Source organism: Canis lupus, chromosome 1 (assembly GCF_011100685.1).
Source record: "Canis lupus familiaris isolate Mischka breed German Shepherd chromosome 1, alternate assembly UU_Cfam_GSD_1.0, whole genome shotgun sequence".
NCBI classification, from domain to species: Eukaryota; Metazoa; Chordata; class Mammalia; order Carnivora; family Canidae; genus Canis; species Canis lupus.
Genome location: NC_049222.1, coordinates 37,410,365 through 37,416,364, shown reverse-complemented (window position 1 = coordinate 37,416,364; position 6,000 = coordinate 37,410,365). Strand labels below are relative to the sequence as shown.

General features: G+C 42.5%; 1 protein-coding gene and 1 long non-coding RNA gene across 4 annotated transcripts in view; one reads left to right on the top strand and one right to left on the bottom strand.

Annotated features, from left to right (window-relative positions):
- Positions 1-586: 586 nt before the first annotated feature.
- LOC111095614 lies at positions 587-4,022 on the bottom strand. The gene is made up of 2 exons (XR_005353634.1): positions 3,642-4,022; positions 587-817 (listed from the first exon to the last, which is right to left on the bottom strand). It is a non-coding gene; the product is annotated as an uncharacterized LOC111095614 (long non-coding RNA).
- Positions 4,023-4,034: 12 nt separating this feature from the next.
- SHPRH (SNF2 histone linker PHD RING helicase) overlaps positions 4,035-6,000 on the top strand; it is a 94,201-nt gene continuing 92,235 nt past the window's right edge. The window contains exon 1 of one of the 3 annotated variants that reach the window (XM_038526268.1): positions 4,035-4,241. The gene's annotated coding sequence lies outside the window, so the exon portion shown is untranslated. Of the gene's footprint in view, positions 4,242-4,278; positions 4,457-4,501; positions 4,654-6,000 lie in introns of those variants that run through there. The other 2 variants (XM_038526269.1, XM_038526270.1) reach the window with 2 other exon arrangements.

The window sequence follows — 6,000 nt, the reverse complement described above, 5'->3', positions numbered from 1 at the left end:
AAAAGGAATTCAAGAATTTAACATAATTTAAAGGAGATTGCACTCAGACTATTTTTGCCATTGTCTGGAGAATTGGCCTAACCAATACACCAGTGCTAATAGTTGAGCTTGGTGCTACCCTTCTAGTGGATGGAAGCTTTGGAAAGTTTCTATATTCTCTGGCAAGTATCACTTTATGCTAACTGTACTATGACCAAGCTTGAGATTTTAGATTCATTCTGAAAGTGTTTCATAACTACTTTTGTACTTTACTATGACACATGATAGTAACCCTTGAAATAGTAAAAAAACAAACAAAAAACCCTACACATTTTATTTGTATTTTTTCAAAACTGCATAATAAATATAACTTAAGTCATAAGCATCAATAGAATCACCTACAATATTCCTGTTGCTTGATGCTTGGAGGCCCTATTGACAAAACTGGTTGGAAAAAAATATTAGCAAAAAGTAACAATGGGAATGGAGAGTGTGGGAGGTGCTGAGAAAGGGACCAATGATACAGATTATGTCATCTTCATTGAGAAACACTGAATATGTGTCTCAATCTTTCTTTACCCAACCAACTCAGCTTCAACTTCCTCCGTGCTTTTACCTAGTTTATAAGTATCATTTTATTAACAACCAAAACAAACACTTAGAAATAGTGAATTACTTTCTCCTTATAAATTCATGTCCAGCGCAGCATTTTGTGTACAGATTACAAATTTTGCTTTATAATTTGTGAGAGACAGAAGGCACACAGCTTGAATTTTCAGTTTTCAGGTTGAGTTTGCAGCAGGTGAGACATAACTTTGGAGTTTGAAATAAATCCAACCTGTAAATAATCACGGAAATTTTTAAGTGAAAATTAACAATTACATCTATCCACAGCTAGGCTGAAGAAAAGCTGTGAAGTTCTACACATGAAGATTTGTGTTGAGGTCACACACCTCCTGCCCTGCAACATATCCTGCTCATACTACAGCAAAACATGCCCAATCCTCCTGATATCAGTTTTTGTTTGTTTGACCTGGCATACACTCCCTCACACACAGCTGATCACCCCTGCCAGCACCAATTTTGCACGACTGTTTCTTTCTCCCACTCTCTGTTAGAACTACACAGATTTTTAACAATGGCTTTGGGCATTGCAATTCATTCTGGAATAGTGACTTTATCCTAATACTTTCATTTTGTCAGGAGGAGGAAAAGCAGTCCCAAGACAGGTTGGTAGTAGAGGAAAAAGCAAAAGAGTCATCTTTGGCAAGCCTCAACCATACTGAGTGGCCATCATCTTCACTTTCACGGAGCAGGCAAAAGTAAGTACAATATGGAATAAACTTCTCAAGTAATTTTATTAATGACCTATTTAAGGGGAAAAAAAAACAGTCCTGGACCTGACTGATCCTTATTGTTAATATATACAGCCCTGTGTCACCAAATAATTATAAACTTCTTGCCTTCATTTTTCCCATGCCAACCTAGGAAGTTTGGGGGTCAATTGTTGATTTTTATTTGATAGACAAATACATGACTGAGTAGTAAGAAGCAACAGCCTAGATTGAGTAGTCAAGAGGAGTTCTATATCCTCTTTTCTCTCAGAGCTAAACAGTGGCAAATCATCAAATTTTTCTCTCAGAATCCTCTTCTGTAAAATGAGAATTTTAAATACCTCATATTATCATTTTAAGAATCAAATAGAAAAATGAACCCAAAAGTGCTTTGCAAAATAGAAAGTTCTATCCATAAATCATCAGCTATCCTGTTTGTACCAGAAAGGGAGTTAAGTTTGTATTAATTCACCTATTCTCTCTCAACCAGTCCTCCTCCTTAAGAACAATTTATTCATTTCCAAAAGAAATTTGAATTAGAGTGTGGCTACAATAAAGTTACCTTTCCCAAAAAGAACTGAATCTATAAGGGAAGGGAGAAGAAATGTGTGGGAAATATCAGAAAGGGAGACAGAACGTAAAGACTGCTAACTCTGGGAAACGAACTAGGGGTGGTAGAAGGGGAGGAGGGCAGGGGGTGGGAGTGAATGGGTGACGGGCACTGGGGGTTATTCTGTATGTTAGTAAATTGAACACCAATAAAAAATTTAAAAAAAAAAAAGAACTGAATCTATAGCTTTAGCCTAGTGAGATCACTCAGGAAACAGGTGGTCTGTGGAGATGAATTCTAATCTTTATCCTCCCTGCCAGGATGGGGTTCAGGTGTGTGACTGTGCAGGTGTACAGGGCCCTGACCTCAGAAGGGCCCTCCCAGGTGTGGTGCTCTGCCACAAAGGTTTGCTGCCTGTTGCCATCTTGGAATTCTTAATAATTTTTCATTTTGCAGTGGGCTGGGCAGATTAGGTAGCTCACTTCTCCATTACATCCTCTTATACTACACAAATGTGCATACCACAGGTCCAAAATGCATGTTTTATTTTGTATTCAGTTGCATATTATTCTATTTTGTTCTATGTATGTATGTATATCTTGTTCTTTGCTTCTGACCCAGGGCAGGACATCGTTAGTTTCCTGTTAGTCCCTTGCTCCCAGGGTTAGCAAGGGAGCCTTGAATATCTCTAATGATGCTATGTCATTCACTACTCTAGAGCAGATTAAAATGTATTCTCTCTGGAAAAATCATTAATTAATTAATTAATTTTGCCTGGCACCAGACGGGCTCAAAGAAAACTATGAGCTTAATTAATTCTCTGCTCCAATGGTAAGAAGTGACATGAAACTACCAAACATAACACTTTACAGTTCAATATACATTTAAATGCTTTTCAAATTATACTTCCTAAAGAAAGGATCCCTCCTCTTGTATTTACTAACATGATCAGTTCTTCATTGAAGGACTCTGCTCACCCATTGCTCCAGCATTAATATTACTTTTCCTACTTTTCTTTGCTATTATTCTTTTATCTTTTTATTTTTATTTAAATTCAATTAAGTAATAATGTATTATTGCTTTCATTTGTAGAAGTCAGTGATTCATCAGTCTCATACAATACCCAGTGCTCTGTACATCAGGTGCCCTCTTTAATGCCCATTACCCAGTTACTCCAGTCCTCCATTCCCCTCCTCTCCAGCAACCCTCATTGCTTAAGAGCCTCAAGGTTTGTCTCCTAAGCAAAGTAAGTCAATTAGAGGAAGGCAATTATCATATGCTCTCACCCACATGGGAAACAAAACAAGATCATAGGAGGGAAAAGGAAAAAATAAAACGAGGCAAAATCAGAGAGGTAGTATTAATTTTTCAACTTGCCTCATGAAGCCTGGGGGAAGGTAACTGATTTCCAGCAAACTTTACAGGATTTAGTTGATGTAAATGGCTTCAAGTTTAGAGGTCTGTGATAAAGCTCTGTACTGGGTAGGCTATGGACCGCTCTGACCTGTCTCTGCAGCTACAACGGATGTTCTCCTAGGCAAGAACTTTGAGACCTAAGATGCCCCTTTTTGGCATAATGCTGAATCCTTACTAGGTACTCATTCATCATTGAGTGCCTGACGCTTCCTGAGGATCATTTTACGAGTTCTTGACCCTGAAGCCTCTCAGAGTTATTCCAAAGTTAACTAAACTTAAGTCTACATCGGTGAGAAAGAGGCTTCCTCTCAGCGAGGCGGGGAAAAAAAAAAAAAAAAAAGATATTAGAAAGCCAGACTCACACAATACATGCAGTTTTTCTTTCCTCCTCTTAAATTGTATACTCATTTTCCCCTGAAAAGTCTTTTAAAATAACTTTCCTGAAAGAGCTAAGCTTCATCGGTGCTCAGACTCTGCTTTCTGGAAGGAATAAAAGAGGTGCGTTTGCAGAGCTCTCGCCGGCCAGGTCCCTAAAGCCACCAACTAGCTCCCATCCCGGGCTCCCAGCGGAGCCCCGCCCACACCTGATACTCTGCGCAGGGCCCCGCCTCCCGCTTAGAGGTTCCAACCAATCCTGAACTCCTAATGTGGGGCAGCGCTATCGCGAGATTCCAACTGTATCCTCCGCTAGACTTTCACCGTGTGGACTTGCGCAGAAGCGACTTATGAAGCCATCACCGGAGAAAAGGGGCGGGGCGCTCCGACGTGCGCGTCCGCCTTGACCCCACGCTCCAGCGCGCACCCGGCAGCTGGGCGCTGTGGTTTCTGGGCCCCCCGGGAACCCCGACACAAACCAGCATAAAGCGCGCGTGCCCGTCTTAAGCTGGTGTTCGGTGGGTGGCGAATGCATGCCCGTGACCTGCGGTGCAGAGCGGTTCAAGAGGCTTAGAGAACCAGCCTAGGTAGGCGCTTGGGTGCTGGAGGGTCAGGGGTCAGAGGTCGGGCACGGTAGACGCCTCCACTCGGAGACGGAGGTCCCCGGGAGGGAAGACTGTTGTTCCGGAGCCCGGGAAGCTAAAGGGCTGAAAGGGAGTCTCTCGGACTGCGCGAGTCTCTCGGACCCTTTCCCATCCCAGGCTTGGGGGCCGCTGGACCGCTGCGGCTCCCCCGGGGGAAGGTAGGGCCGTGGGGAAGGAGGCTGTGCTTCTCCCCGGGGGCTGGGGCCTGCGGTGTTCAGACCGAGCGTCCGAGGGACCGGCGTCGCGCTCCTCGGCCTCGCGGGTGGCTTGTTTGCCCGGCCTGCTGCGAGTGATGCGGCGCTGACAGCCCAGCTCAGACTCCGTGAACCGCTCTTGAGTTTCGGAGGAAAACCGAGTGGGTATCCGCGTTCGTCGGGCACACGCCCCTGGAGACTGGATCCGGGCCGCTGCCTAGCGTCTTGGTGCTCGGGGTTGTAATGCGGTAAAGGGGAGGCGAGGCTTCCAAGTTAGTCTGAAAGTTCTCAGTTACCTTTGGAGTCCGATGAATTACATTCGCCCTCAAAACCATCCTTGTACGTTGTGCATTTTGACTCCGTGGTCGTTGCTAGGTTGATGAACAAAGATACATTATTTGATGAGCAAAGATACCTTATTTGATGATTGTCACTTTCAGACATAGCACTAGTAATTAATGGCCATTAAGCTCGTGCTGTTTTTTTCTAAGTGACTTTACATGACCCAGGAGGTAGAAATACTAGATGTTCGATGTTTTCCTACGTGTATTTAAATTACTTTAACTCTTTAACTGAACAAAATATCTTTTTAAAGTCATTACAGCTACTTAAAATTGTTTTTATTGGATGGTAGCAAGATGTTGAAACGTCTATTAATAGAAATGATGCATAACATCTGTACTGTCACCAGAAAGACCCTCTGGTTTATAATCAGAAATGATGCTGAGCATTACTGAGCATTAACGAGAGACGTGTGTATGGACTGCGTAACCTGTGCTTGCCAGATCTTCCCAAGTCGAATTAGCCAATAAGCTAGCAGTTGACAATAAAATAGTTTACTTTTGAAAGATGCTACTATGTATATGTCCTCTTTTGGCCCAAGCCTAAGAACTCCACTTGCAGAATTATTAAATCTTTTTTTTTTAATTTTATTTATTTATTTATTTATTTATTTATTTATTTATTTATTTATGATAGTCACACAGTGAGAGAGAGAGAGAGAGAGAGAGGCAGAGACACAGGCAGAGGGAGAAGCAGGCTCCATGCACCGGGAGCCTGACGTGATTCGATCCCAGGTCTCCAGGATCGCGCCCTGGGCCAAAGGCAGGCGCTAAACCGCTGCGCCACCCAGGGATCCCCTATTAAATCTTTTATTAAAAGTTCAGGCTACAAAGATTTGGAGGAAGAGAATGTACTGGTGAAAAATGCCTTCTTTTTGAGGGCATTTTTCAAGTTTATGTGACTGACACATTTTGGGGTTCAATAGATGAAAACACTCTCATCTTGCTGAAGTCATTGCTACAGAAACATTGTGATAATGCTAGATCATTAAAAGCTTCTCACTAATCCGTGGTGACTGGGCTTTGCTTGCATAAGGCTCACCTTGGGCAGCAGTGTGGCAGATGTACACTTCTTATTGTTCTTAAATTCTAAATCCAGGCCTACCATGGAATTGTTTTAAGTCAGGATTTGTATGTGTCTTTTAATGAAGAGATAATAATTTGGAG